The sequence below is a fragment of the Meriones unguiculatus genome, assembly GCF_030254825.1.
Source record: "Meriones unguiculatus strain TT.TT164.6M chromosome Y unlocalized genomic scaffold, Bangor_MerUng_6.1 ChrY_unordered_Scaffold_32, whole genome shotgun sequence".
Taxonomy (NCBI): domain Eukaryota; kingdom Metazoa; phylum Chordata; class Mammalia; order Rodentia; family Muridae; genus Meriones; species Meriones unguiculatus.
The window spans coordinates 8,809,108-8,824,758 of NW_026843711.1; positions in this window are offsets into that span (position 1 = coordinate 8,809,108).

The following is a 15,651-nucleotide window of genomic DNA, read 5'->3' on the forward strand; positions in this document are numbered from 1 at the left end:
GGAGGCCAGCCTGGTCTACAAACTGTGTTCCAGAACTAACCAAGGCCAGAGAAGCCCTGTCTCTGGAAAAAAAATAACAAAGAAAAATCCATCTAGCAAAACTGTACTGCTTTCTGGAGCCCCTTTCTGTGGGTGCTTTACCTGAAGGAAACAAGTTCCTCCTTTACACATCAAAGGGCAATACTCCCAATGGAGGTAATTTGATCTCCTGTTCAAAGAAATACCCTTAGGAAGAATGGGCTCATTTTGAACCATGCTAATGAAATAAATGTAAAAATTAATTCTTTGTACTAGGAGCCTAACACAGGATAGTTGAGTCAACCATTACTAGCCCCAATTGCTATTTCTTATACCAAGATAGAAAAAGGAAAACCAAACATAATGTATTTGAAGAGTATTTTAAAAGAAAACAGAGAAATAAAAAACATGAGTCTTTTCTACCAAATACGATAAAACTTGTACTTAGGAATTATATTGTTGTCTTCCTCATCTTACAAGATTTGCAAATGTTATAATCTCTCCCCTATCTCAAGTCAAATTTTCATTTATTCAAAAGGTCCTATTTCTGTTCTAGAAACTTAATATCCTTAGGCAGCGATTCCGTTCTCCTCCATCCATTTTCCTATGCACCAATTCAATTCAAATTATCAAAATGTGTAAGATGGAGGTCAGACCCCAGCCAAAAGGGAAAAGACACAATCACCACCTTATTCAGAATAAAAAACAATAGTATACTTTCCTCTGTGTATTCCTTCTTCATGAGCACAGCCTTCTGATGAGATGTAGTTTGTTCTGCTGGAAAAAAAATATTGTGACCTAAGCTGGCTGATCTGCATTACTGTGCAATCTGCTAGTGCTTATAGCCTGTGGAAAACACAGGGCTTGGAATCCACAGACCAGTAATAAACAGATTCCTTAGCAGTCCCTCATATGGATACCTGGGCAAGAGGAAATCCCACTTTTTCAACTCTAACACATATAGCAAGATACTCAAACTAGGAGAGAGATATCCCTGTCTAACCCATTCAACCATTAAGATTGAAACTTGTACTCCATTTCAATAGGGTCCACACACAAGGGCAGAAATGCCATAGATGTGACCATGGTGTTTTCCTCAAACTGCTTATCAGTAGGTCAAGTAAGACAGAGTTCTGTGTCTTCTCAATGTCTATTCTAAAAATTGTCTTATCTTTTACTGGAGATTAAAGATCTGCATGTAATGGGAAGCCCATTTATATGTGAGAACCCATGGCTGTTACTCTGCCTATTCTTCTGCAAAACAGGCACAAGCCATGTGTAAGAAACTCATACTAGAGTCCAGTGCCTTGCATGTCCTACGAAGTTCACAAAGGAATGCATTCCAGTCCTTACAAATACTTCACTTATAAAAGAACTTATTATGTGTTATATACCAGTTCATGAAATGGAAATCTTTTAATAATAATAATAATAATAATAATAATAATAAACATTTAGTACTGTATAGGCCATAGGTATATGAACTGTGTTTTCAGACACAGCTTTCAAAACAACCCTGAAAACATGAATCAAATTCATAATATGGTAAGCAAATATTAACAGAAGATAATTTCAAAAATGTCTTCTTAGAAAGCAAAACACATGACAGTGCCCCCATCTCTCAGCACTGCTGTGTCCTGGCTGCTCCCTCTAACACTCCAGAAGATGATCTTATTTTCATCTAACCATTTACCAACAAGCTGAAATTTCCTAAAGTGAAAAGACAAGTATTTAAAGACTTCTCTTCTTATCATTTAACATGTACAATACTAAGAATAAGGGATATATGAAATACCAAACTTCATTCTCATGATTGGGAAAAAACAAACAAACAGAAACCTTACAAGTAACTGCTAAAAGACACAAGTACATCAATCAGTGCATCTGTGGTAGCATTTACTTCTTAACCTAAGTATTCCTAAGCCCTGGCAAAATCCAGAAAAGCTGCAGAAACCAACTCAAGAGAACAATGGTGGCACCAAAATCAGCACAAACTACTGCCTAGGACTTTTGTGGTTCATTCTCAAAGTTCAGTCTGTGTTTAACATTTTTAAGTACAGACATATCAAAACCTAGAAGTATTGAGGGTCTGTGGTCTTCTCTTGCCTTCAAGCAAATATATCACCTTGTTACATAAAAACAAAGCCACAATAATTTTTTTCCATCTTCAAGAATAAAGACAACAATTCAACTTCTTTTGTACTAGGATATGTTTTCTTTTGGAAATAATCTCTAAGAAACTGCCTTTTTTCCTGAGAGGTTGTAGTCTTTGCATTCAGTAGGATCTAATGCTAGGATCTGGTGTAAATCATTACTGGTCTCAAGTTCCTAAAAGCCACGTGGGACTGGGCCGCATACTTGTGACCTTGTCTAGATTTTCCACAGGCACTTGAAAGATTCTTAAAATGTTCTGCCCTGCAATAAAGAGAGCATTTGCTTAAGACACACCTCTACGGCATGAGAACGCAGCCAGTACCTGCCAATTTCAACCTCAGCTGGCCATGTTTTCAGCCCTCCATTCCACTCCCCTCCCCAAGCTCAGTCACACAATGCCACCCCTGCTTCATTCCTTCCCTGGCTTTTAGTCACATATAGACCTTGCATCACAGTCTTCCCCTGTGGCTTCACTTCACACCAGAGCATCCAGCCACAGTCCTTCCCAGGCCTCAGGTCATACCTGGGCCTAGAGACACAGTCCTCCCCTGTCCTCCATCACACACAGGCCTGCCATCACAGCCCTCCACAGTCGTTCCCTATCCTCCTGTCACCCTAGAGCCACCATAGCCCTCCGCAGTCCTCCCCCGGCGCCCTGCCCCCGATCCCACACAGACCTCCTCATTCCTCCCCTGTCCTTCAGTCACACATTGGACGCCACAGTTCTCCACAGTCCTCCCCCTGCCTCAGGTTGCACACAGCCCTGCCCAGGCCTCCCCAAGCCTCCAGTCACAAACAGTCCTCCACAGTCCTCCCCCCTCCTCCATCACACACAAGCCTGCAGTCACAGACCTCCACAGTCCTCCCGTGACCTGCTGTCACACACAGTCCTCTCCTATCCTCTGGTCACGCATTGGCCTGACATCTCAGCCTTCCACTGTGGCCTCCAGTCACAGTAGGTCCTCCTCCTTCCCCGCCTTCTCCAGTTTCACACCAGCCTTCTAGCGCCAGAGACCTCAAAAATCACATACACTGGGAGGCCCTCAGGCCTCTCCTCAGCCTGATACTTGGCGTGGCTCACCACACACAAGCCTTCCTGCAGGGGCTCTAGAAGACAGAACATGAAGATGCCTTCCAAAGAGCATATATAGGAAGTGACGTTTCTTCATTTGCATATACGCAGCAGGCAGCCAATGGCATGAAGAGTGCTTGAGGGTCATCTTCGGCCCCGCCTTTCCCATCATGCCCAACCATCCTCCAGGCACTGATCTCATGCTGCCTGTCAGTGTTCTCTGGTCTCCAGTCATATGTCTTCAAGGGTGAGATACAGACCTCATCCACATTCGTGGCTCCACATCCTGAGCCATACTAGGCACCCACTAAATGTCAGTTCAAGACTGAAGGAAGAAGGAAACAAAAGGCTTCAGCATTGAATATTTCTGTTTGACACGGTTCTAGAAGGAGAAGATTGCACCAGTTACTTTCCCCAAGGATTTTCCATGCTAGGGTAGGAAATGGTAGTGTCCCTGAGGACCCAATAGAACCTGGTTGAGATGGGGAGGAGCAGCAACATATAACTACTGCTGCTACCCCTTACAGAAGAATGACCTTTAGGACAAAGGAGACTCAAATAGCTCAGACTGAGTGTGGTAATACATGCCTGTGTCCTGACCCGCGGGTGTTCAATGGCTTTCAAAATGGGGGGCCGGGTATGTGTGTGGGGCAAGAATGGGTAGGACACAGAGACACAAGGAGGGAGACTCTGTCTGTTTGTCCGATCAAAGCCTTGTTTATTGGAAATTTTTACACAACTATGTAAGAGAAGGCAGGAAAAGGGGGAAGGCTAATTACTGCTGCAGAAGATAGCAAAGGTGTTTTATGGTTTGAGGAACCTCCTGCAAGTTACCTCAAGAATGTTTCCTTAAGAAATCTCAAGGATGTTCCAAGACTTACGAGCAGATGTTCTCACATAAATCTATCACCCATGACCTAGTGTCCTAGTGCAGCTGTTGGTAACTTTCCACTAATGGGCATTGGCTCCACTAAATGGCTTTGGCTCACTAATTGGCTTTGGCTTTAGTAAATAGCTTTGGATCCCAGCATCTCCTCCCTTTTAAACAATTTAAGAGTCTAGTAGGTAGGCTTTAACCTCATAATGTCCTTTGCAGATTGTTGCTGCTGACCAGTGGGGACTCTTTAGTACCCTTAGAGGTACTAAAGCTACATCAGGCAAGCATTTATCTGGATATTATGATGTTCTCATGAGAGCCAAGTACAGGCAGTCAAGACCCTTGAGATAGACACTCAGCAGTTTCCCTGGGGCTCATCTAAGCCTCTGTCAGCCAAACCAAGTCTGTGATAAGGAACTTGTAAGGGTTTAGATGCCAGGGAATCAATTTGCTGTTTTATACAGCTAGTTAAGTCTTTTAATGTCCCTTGGGCCAATAGATATCAGGAGAAGGAAACCCCCACTGGGTCCCACAATTGAAAATAGGAGATTGGTGATCCAGGGAGACATTGAAAACCAATTATGAAACCAACTTTCCTCTTGTTCTCTCTATCTCTTTCTCTCTTCTAAGCCTCCCCTAACCTTAGCCATGCTGTGCCTTACAATCCCAGTATAAACCAGCATTCAGCATTTTCCCCTTCAGGGCAGTACAGCAACTCCCTTGCTGGAAGACAAGCAATTCTAGTCCTCTTCAATTAGTAGGACAACTTCAGACAGTGAGAGGAGGGATTTCTCCAATTGGTAATGCCAATCTCTCAACATCCTTCTCAGTTTTCAGGGAAAGGTCAGAGTAATGCTTATTGGAGAGAATGTAAGAGGTCATACCTGTCCCAGCACCAGCAGCTCAGAGTCCAAGGAGCACAGTTAGTGTAACAGCAATTATGGCCTCTATTTTGTTCTGAGCAGTGCATGGTCATTTAAGGTGTCACAAAACTGGCAAAAACTTCCCAAGAATAATAAGTTATGTGGGGAATTAATGGGACAATGGCACAGAATGTCATAGTATTGCTTTTGAGGTGAGGGGTATATATATATATATATATATATATATATATATATATATACATACAGGGAGTAATGCCATCACTGCAATTCCATCAGCTATTGTCACCTGGGCGGTTATAATTGGGAAAGTGGCTTGACTCTGTAAAGGTTCCATTACAATGATGTCTGTATCTGAGGAATACAATTCCCTATGCATAACCCAAGGCCAGAAACAGAAGGCAGTGTCAATCTAGCCTCAGCTTATTGTGACCATCTGCATTTAGAATGGTCAGAGGAGTAGATTTCCTCAGTGACAGCAATGCCTTCATAAAAGGGAGGGGATGCTTCATAAAAGCCAACGGAACTCAGTAAGCTCATGAATGTATGAATCAGGGCTAAAAAGTTATGATTAACAAGGTCTAAAATTATATAGTATGTATCAATCCCATCTTCATATAAGGGGGGGATAGGCTTATCAGCAAAGGAAGGAATCAGGAGTTGGGGAGGCAGGGACAGTTTCTTTAGGCTCTGTCTGTGTGGGAAAATCATTTTTCCTGGGTTCTATCTATGTGGGTGGGGAGAGGACAGGATTGGGACCAATAGCTACAGGTGGAATACCTGATTCTTTCCTTAGGGTGAGGTAAATGATAACTCCTGGAGCATTCTTGGCACACCAGTACTATAGGTGTAGGCCCCAAGTCAGGCCCCTATGCCAAAGAAGTGATTTTTTTTTTTCCTTTAGAAGTGAAAGACAGATCTAAGATGGGGACCTGGAGCTGTTGCCAACTCCAGCACCATCTTAGCCTGTCACAGGAATTTGTCAAATCATAATGTGATTTCCAGGAGGTAATATCAATCTTAGATGTATTAGTTATCAAAATGTAATCATCACTATTAAGGTGTCCCCAGATTCCTGTGGCAATTACAGCTTAGGGTTCATATCCCCAGGAGGTACAGTAAAAGGCTCCTGTACCTCCACTTCCCGTAATCCTCTTATAATCTGGGCAGGCATAAATCCCATTTGCATGTTCCCATTGCTAACAGGTGAAGAGTGACTCAGGGGCAAGAAAGGACATGTTAGGGTACCACTCAGTATCCAAAGTGACTTGTGATTTTACATAATATACCTCACCAGTTCTTCAAGAAACTTTCCAAGTATATTTATAGGGTTGGTGGACATTGTTCTTCTGGTCCTTAATCACCTTCTGGCCTTGCATTATCACTCCCAGGAATAGTATCCAAAGTGGTTACATCTGTACAAAAAAAAAAAAAAAAAAAGAAGTAGGATATCAGTACGGCTCGCCTCCCTGGATGTCTGGAGTCCATGGTTGTTCTCAGGTTAGTTTTATTTTTTCTGCTGTTTAGAGGAGGGCCTTCTCTTTGTTTTATTAGCCCTTCTGGCAGCCATCTGGCTGCTCCTTCCTTGGTGTCAAACAGGCGCCCTGATCCTTAACCCCAGATGTGTCTGTACCATTCAGTTTGTATGTGAGGGGGTCTTTCCACATGACTGTGACATAATTTAAGATATTTAAGATTGCCAAATTCAGGTAAGTGAGTAACATCCATCTGCCACATGTCATTTGGGAAGAGGCCTCTGGGATTAACTCCCAAATGGGGAGTGGGCAAAAGAGTGACACTGGGGGGACATTGTTTGACAATTTGGCAGGCCTGCTCCCTGGTGGTTTTAAAAAGCAGTCAAAACCTATGGGAATTTAAATGGTGCAGGGCACAATTTTTTTTTTCTGGCCTGCTCAACAGGGAATACTGAAATGGAGAATGCCAAACGTGTGGCAGCATAGGCACATGAATTTCCCAAAGACAGAAGACCTGGAAGGTCTTAATGCTCGAGGAGTTGACCAAGATAAAAGGGTTGACTTCTAGAGTTCATTAACTCCTGAAACTTGACAAAAAGATGAACAACATTTGTAGAAGGTCTAATATAGGGAACCCTTTCAAACTGAATACAAGATCACACCAAAGACATCATCCACTATGACCCAGTAGGCCTCATGCCAGGCATGCAAGGGTTGTTCAATATAAGGAATTCAATCAATGTAATCCACCGTAATAACAAACTTAATGAAAAAAATAATAATACACGTGATAATCTCCTTAGATGATTAAAAAGTATTTGACAAAATCAAACATTCATTCATGTTTAAAGTCTTGGAGAGATCAGGGATAAAAGGCACATAACTAAACATCAAACTGAACAGAGAGAAACTTAAACAATCCCACTGAAATCAGAGACAAGGCAAGGCTGCCCACTCTCTCCATATCTCTTCAACATAGTTCTGGAAGTCCTTGCTAGAGCAATAACAGAGTTGAAGGAGTTCAAGGGGATGCAAATTAGAAAGGAAGAACTCAAATTATCACTATGTGCAGATGATATGATAGTTTACATGAGTGACCCCAAAAATCCTCCCAGGGAACTCCTACAGCTGATAAACACCTTTACCAATGTGGCCTGATAACAAATATATCAAAAATTCAGTAGCCCTCCTGTATACAAAAGATAAAATGTCTGAGAAAGTAATTAGGAAAACAACACCCTTCACAATGGCCACAAATGACATAACCAAGCAAGTCAAAGACTTGTTTGAAAAAAAAAAAAAATTCAAGTTTTTGAAGAAAGAATTAGAAGAAGAGATCAGAAGATGGAAAGATCTCCCATGCTCATGGCTTGGCAGGATTAACATAGTAAAAATGGACATCTTACCTAAAGCAATGTACAGATTCAATGCAATTCCCATCAAATTACCAACACAATTGTTTACAGACCTGGAAAGATAAATTCTCAATGTCCTATTGAATAACAAAAGACCCAGAATTGCTAAAACAATCCTCTATAATAACAGCTCTTCTGGACTTATCTCCATCCCTGATCTTAAGTTGTATTATAGAACAAAAGTAATAAAATCTGCATGGTACTGGAATAGAAGTAGGATGGTGGATCAAATGAACTGAAGAGAAGAAGCATAAATAAACACACACACCTGTGGGTTATGGACACCTGATCTTTGACAAAGATGCGAAAATCATACAATGGAAAAAGATAGCATCTTCAAGAAATGTTTGTGTTCTAAATGGATGTCTACATGTAGAAAAAGGCAAATAGATCCATACTTATCAGACTGCACAAAACTAAACCTCCAGTGGATCAAAGACCTCAACATAAAACCAGACACATTAAATCACTTAGAAAAAAGTGGGGGGGGGGGGGAGGCCATAGAACTCATTGGTACAGGAGACAACTACTTGCAGTTTTTTAAGATGTGTTAAATGCTCTCTTTTCTTTTTTTTTTTTTTCCAATTTTTTTTTCCAATTTTTTTTTCAATGCAGTTTATTCAGGAACCTTGAACAATCATCTGACCCTGGGTAAAGCCAGCCCACTTTAAATAGCCTCTGGGTAGCCAACCTCAGCATGCCACCTGGGCAATGCAGATAGATCCACATACATGGAAGCAAGCCAGATCCTCAGCCTTAGCCAAATGTGGAGTTGTTTGTGACAGAGAGCACTCACCATCGGGAAGGTGGAAGGCTGAAACCAGCTCCATCTTTCAGGTGCGGCATTATGCAGCTCTCTACAGTTCCCCGTTTTTGTTTTGGACGCATCAGGCAAGAATAGAGGTCTGATCTCTGATATTAGAAATAAATTGGGACTTTGTACTGATGTTCATTTAGGTGTCATCCACCCAAAGAGCATCAGACCTGTCTGATAACTTTTTCTCAGAGGCGGGACCTGGGGCATCAACCAGCATGCAATCAGACATGCTATTCTCTGGGTCCAAAGCGGCTGACCCTGAGTGCAGTGCTTAAAGCCTCACATCCTGAGCATAACATTTTGAAGTACTTTCCCTGAGGGATTTGACCTCCTGACTGTGTTTAGTTTTAGTGTACTGAGCTGCATCCTCTATGTCAGAATCAAAAGGTAAGGCTGGTGCACAGAAAGGAGGAACTTTAATATATGGAGTCCATAAAAATGGGGCAGCTGCCAGAGCAAGGAAAGACAGGAGGGGTTACCAGTCTAGATGAAGGTATCTGGCAGCTTTTTCCACAAGGGAAGTGGCCTTTTCAGGGAAAGTTAGGTCATTAGGACTGTTCTGTGTCTGCAAGTGAACACTTGTAAGGGAGGGGTAAAGGAAATGGGCTGCAGGCTGAAGTAGGACTGGAGTCTCTGGTTCTGGCATAGGTATGGAGATAGGCAGGGAGCTGGGGAATGTGGGGATAGTGCAGCCTTGTCCCTACCTACTTCAAGGGATTTGGGACTGCCTCTACAATCCTTTTTGAGGAACTTTTCAGTTTGAGAAACTACCTCAGCCAAGTCAAGTTGGGAATGTCTGACCTGAAGAATATCATTAATCAAATTCCAGTAATAAAATGTCTGGACAGGCACCTTTTGTGGACCAGAAGATTCATAAAATTTTTAAAACAATTTCCATCTTTCTGCCAGAGTCTTACATCAATAGTGATTTCTTGTGGAAACCAGTGGCAAATACTAGTAATTGAAACAAAGAAGCTAACTAAATCCTTTTCCTTAATCCTTACTGAAGGAGTCTGGTAATTGGAATTCTGCCTCTTGGCCTTGGCAGATGTGGGTCTTATCCATCATTCCACTTCTCAGAGACTGTCCTGGGCAGTCAGTCTCTGCAGGCCGGGTGCTCTGAGCCTGAAAAGTATATAGCAAGCTCCCTGCAAACTTGAGAAACAGACTGCAAACTTTATGCAACCTGGAGTGAGACCTCTCATGTTTTGGCTAACTAAAATTGCCTGCCTGAGAAACTGCTTGCACACTTTTGCCTATGTAAATGTTAACCTGACACTCATTAAATCAGCATGTAGAATAGGTATCCTTCTCTGAGTTGCCCTGTCTCTCTCTCTGTCCAGCTGTATCTCAGGTGGTATTTAGCTGTCCCTGCTGGTAGGTGACATTCAGCCTCTTTAAATGAAGAATGTATTTTATACATGATATATTCATAGTTTTGTTTAATGATGTATTGTAATAACTGTGGTTTTTGTTTAGTTGGCTCAAACAGTATGATTTTTACTTCTCAAAATTAATGAAATAAATACCAAGGTCTTTTGACCTCGCCCAAAGGTTCTGAAACTGATTTAAGTTTCTTGTTAGACTGACCAAAGGTTATTTTTTTCATATACCTGAAAAAATTAAAATGTATTATAAAATTTAACTTTGATATTCCAGGAGCAAACTCAGAGGTGTTGAGTCAAACTTCCTCATGTCTAAAAATATTAATATATGTCTAACAATATTAATTTTATCAGCCTGATTTGAAAATATCATCCGTTTGTCCACAAATAAACATAAACACACATATAGACATAGCTAAGGAACATAGAAATCCTCCATTGTCACCTTGGAGTAAACAGAATACTCACATATGAGGGCTTGATCAGCCTCTACCAGGACACAAGTACGACAAATTCCAGAAGGAGTGGACCCCCTTATGGGTCCCTTCCACACACATAGATACCAGAAGGAGCAGAGCACCCATGGCCTTCTCCACAGTTTCCAAATGGAGAGCGGGCTCCAGGAGCCCTTTTATCACACAAAATAAGGTCTCCTCGACCCATTCTCTTGATGCCAAAAAAAGTAGTGCTTTATAAGCACCCTCCCAGGGAATTGGAGCTTCCTTCATATTCCCTTGACCAGATTGAAAACTCTACTAGTTTACCCAGACATCAAGAGCAATTCAAAACCAGAAACCAAAGCAGAAAGCCAACACACACTCACACACACACACACACACACACACACACACACACACACACACTCACAAAATAAAACAGAGGCAAAGAGAAAGAACAATGGCAGTACCTGCTTTTTAAACATGTACATATTTTTTTAAAACCTGTTTTGTGTAATATTAAAACAAAGCATGCTCTTTAGGAGTGAAATCATAGAGCACATTTATAATTTTAAAAGTAAACCAGACTTTAAAATTCACCAGTGCAAACAATCCAATTTTACTTTGGTTATTATTATTTAGTATTACTGTTATTATTATTATTATTATTACTATTGATTTTATTTAATTTTTGTAATTCTCTTAATAACTGAATTTGTTTTCTTTCTAATGGGATTTTATCTTAAAAACAGTAATATCTTCCTGCAGTGGTCCTGTATTTCCTGAACATGTGGCAGGGAAATCTATGGGGGAGAGGGGATGGACAGAGGGCAGCCAATCTGAATTATGAGACTTGGCAGTTTCTTCCTCTGACTCCCTTTCATCCTCACTATCTAGCTCTTAAATTATTTTTGGCTCTCAAATTACACAAATCTGTTTGGGCTCCTATATAAACCTTTGAAATAACCTTAGAAGTACTTTTTTTTTTTTTTTTTTTTTACTTACCTCTTTGTCTGCTCCATTTTCTTCAAGCAATTCTTTAGCTTGTGAGATCAAAATTTTTCATTTTATCAGTCTCATGCCTAGGATCCAGCACATCAGTAATTAGATTCCACAGAGCAACAGATATAACAGATACCTTTTCAGGACCATTATTATTGTAATATTCTTGCAATATTTTCCCTAAACTCTCCCACTTTTCCATATTTACATAACTTCAACTGGGAAGGAGGGACATAATTAATTTACAAACTAAAGGGTATAAGGGCATTTCTCCCTATTAGTCCTGTTTATTTTAACATTGACGTTAAAGTCCCATAAATGACTCCCTGCTACTGCTCTGCCCAATGATTGAGCTGCCTGCCTAACTTGTCTTCCTCTGTGCAATGGGCGGTATCATGAAGACTGTTTTTACTTAGGCATCTGGAGCTCCAAAAACCAATGTTTCTCACTTTTGCCCCTCTTTTTCAAGATCCCTTTTTGGGCACCAACTGACCCATCCCACAGGCTAGATGAACAGGATCCACCTGAAAGAGGGAAATTGGGGGACAGAGATGTGAATAATGGAGGCAAGACAGATTCCTGATCAAGTCTCAATTTACTGAATGTGCACACAACACTTATAAAGCAAAGGGTACAGAAAATGTTTTTCACAGTAGCAACACATCTGAGCCACCTGGCAAGGCTTGCAGGAATTACCTCAAGGTTACACAAAGTTTGCTGTCTGGTTCCCAAGGGTGCAGGGAGATTGCTATCTACATCTCAGTCTCACCACAGTTGTCTGGGTTTAGTGCTATTATGATCCCCACTCCACAGGTCAGTAACCAGAGGCTAAGAACACTTACTTGCCTCAGAGTTGGTGTCTGTCCAAGTGCCAGGCCCAACAATTAATCACCAACATAGAGTATTTTATCTGTGTAGTATGTGTCATACCCAACTGTCACTACTTCTCCATCTCTTTCTCCCACAGAATAGTTATCTAATCTCAAGAGGGAGAGCATCTTCACCTTACTCCTTTGTCACATGTAAGCCTACAGAAATTCTGGGTTTTGACACCAAATGACTGAGAAGAAATAAATAACAAACAAGAAGAAGGAAAAGACTTCTTCTAAGTATAGTAGAGAAAAAGTTTTATTGTAGATAAAAGATTAAAGAGAGGCAGAGGCTGAGACATCTGGAAGAGTCCACAGTGAAAATGGCTAGGCTGAGCAGGGTCATTTGTGGGGAGAGGAGAAGGGAGAGCAAGAGAGGAGACAGTCATAAACCAAGAGCAGCTGCCTGGGCCAGGAGACTGACCAAGAGGTAAAAGGGCCAGAACAACCAGCCTACCCATAATAACTGGATTATATAGGGATAAGCAGCTGGCAGAATGGCAGGCTAGGCCTGGAGCTAAAGGTTTCAGTGTATGGGCAGGATATGGAAGCCAGGAGGATTTTGAACCAGCTAGAAATGGAGGGATGCTTGGAGAACTTGCCTAGCCAGCCTCAGGTTTGATGTATTAACAAGTACAAAACTTAGCAACTTGTCCAGGGTTTGAGATGTGACATTGTGATGATTTCTTTCCTCACCTTTTTTTTTTAACACAATCCAATTCTTTTGCCTCTTCTCCTACATAATTTAACTCCAGAAATTGCCTAGGACCCTAAGCCTGGAAACCCAAAACCACTCCAGTGCTTGTCCCTTGGATGCTGTGACTCCCCCACCAGAAGACCCAACACACACACCCCTGTTGTGTGCCTCCAGGTCCCATTGTTTGCTTCTCATTGGCACTCATTGTACCTGAACCCACCCTGGAGGTTGGACTCTTCCAACTGTAGTTTATGACCCGAATACCTCCAGTAACTCCAACTCCCATGTTCCTGTCTTTCCAAGTAAACAAACTAACTTTCAATGCCTCTGCCCATACCTGATGAGACTTCACCCAGGCTTACTCCTTTCTATCCAAAGATGTTTCCTATAGGCTATGGCAAAAGCACAGTACAAGTCCAGACACGTTAGCCACATGCCCCAGTGTGGAGCTTCTTCCACATGGGATATGACTGGGGGCTGTTTGCTTTAGGACCCTCCTTAAGGCCTAGGTATCTAGTAAGCTAGACTTAACCTCAATCAGACAGGTGTGTCTTAACTGTGGCCCATATGTCTTTACACCCCCAGATTACTATGGTCCAAAATTGTTTTATTTAAAACATTATAAAGCCTGCTTTTGCATTTTTCTTTGTAATTGTTCTTCCATCTATGGTTTCTAAGTGTCAACTTTGTAGACACCAACACAGTTTTGTAGTGGCAATAGGTTGCACATGCCTACCTGTAAAGGATCAGTTTTCAACCTGTGGGTCCCAACCCCTTAGAGGAAGAATGACCCTTTCATGAGACTCTCCAAAGACCATCAAAAAGCACAGTTATTTACCATAGGAAAATTACTGTTATGAAGTAGCAAAGAAAATAATTTTTGGTTGTGGGAAGGACAACTTGAGGAACTGTATTAAAGTGTCATGGCACTAGGAAGGTTGAGGACCTCTGCTCTAGAGGAGATTCAGGCCCCTGAATGTGGAGTCCACCTGCAGTTTTTGCTTATAGGCTCACAGAGGTGGGGCACTGGTTCACATCAGCCTAGGGAGGCCTGCACTGTAGACAGCACAGACCAAGTGGGCAGGTGTTGGCTATCCAGAAAGAGACTGAGATGAGGTTTCTATGTTCTCTTTCTGCTCTCCCACACTCCTTGGAATGAATGAATAAGGAATTTTCAATTCTCTCAGAAGCAGCTGTATTTTACCAGTGGATAAATGTGAGTCCCATCCTTAGTATGCTAGCCCTGACAACATAAATTATTTTACAGAAAAGGAGTTTGTGCAAAAGGAAACTGACAATGTATCTTGGGGGTGGAGTTAGGAGGAACCTTAGCAGCTGCTTCTCCTCTTTTTCTGCTCTTTACAATCTATCCCACCCCTGGAGACCCTGACTTAAAAGTCAGTGGGGCCTGGTCTGGTCACCAGTGTTAACAAGGATAGCCAAGCTGGAAACTTCAGGTAAAGGCCAGGTAGCTGAAAGGGAGGGTGTTTGGCTAGCTTTCTACCTTCTGTAAAGTTCAGGGCTCTAGTCCAGGAACTGATATTCCTGAGATTTAAGGTACTTCTTCCTATTTCCTTGTACATGTGCCTTGGGGCTTGTTCCATGGCAAGTACAGAGCTCATTTAGATTTGCTATTACAAATGGGAAAATCACTTTTATCCAATGGAGTGTCACTGTGTATATTAACCATACTCCAGGGCTGCAGTCATGACTGGGAGTTTATGGTCAGCTCAAAACAAATTCCATGGTTTTATTTCAGGTTTTGTGGGAATTTTTTTTCTCTTTATTTTTTTTTTTGTCTTACTGCCTTTTTGTTTGTTTTGATTTTCATTTGTGTGTGTCTGTGTATTTAAGAGAGAAAGAACATAATGTTATGTGGGGAAGAAAGGAGGGAGGATCTTGCTGGTTTTAAGGGAACAGGAAAACGTGAACACAATGTGGCTGTGGCTGTAGAGAAGGCTCAGTAGTTAAGAGCACTGGCTGCTCTTCCAGAGTTCAATTCCCAACAACCACATGGTGGCTCCCAGCTGTTTGTAGTACAATCTAACTCCCTCTCCTGGTGGGCCTGAAAGCAAAGCACTCATATGCATAAAATAAAGGAATCTTTAAAATATATATTATATGAAAAAAAATAAGAGAAAAGAAAAAAGAAACGGATAAGCTCTCTGAAGCAGTAATTCAAACTGCAGAGCAGTAAGCTCCTCCTGACATGACCTGGAAAGGGTGAACATATTCAATTCCACACACTTCATTCTGGTGTGTAGTGACACAAACCTCCCAGTGGTTCCATCACCAGTAACAGGATGTCATGTAAGTTAGCTAAACTGCAAGCCTCTGGTGAGTGCCAACTCTGCAGACACAGGTATCTTGGTGATAGAGCAAGGGCGATGTCCACAGAAGTGTAGAGCTCCAGAAAACCTGTTTTCTCTTTCCAGTTTCCTATAGTCTGTCAAGGACTCCCATGCCACTTCAAGGGGTAAGTCTGGTTTCATGCCTATGATTGGTTGGGTGTTAGAGTCTTTCCATGAGTTGACAAGGTACAAATATGTGAG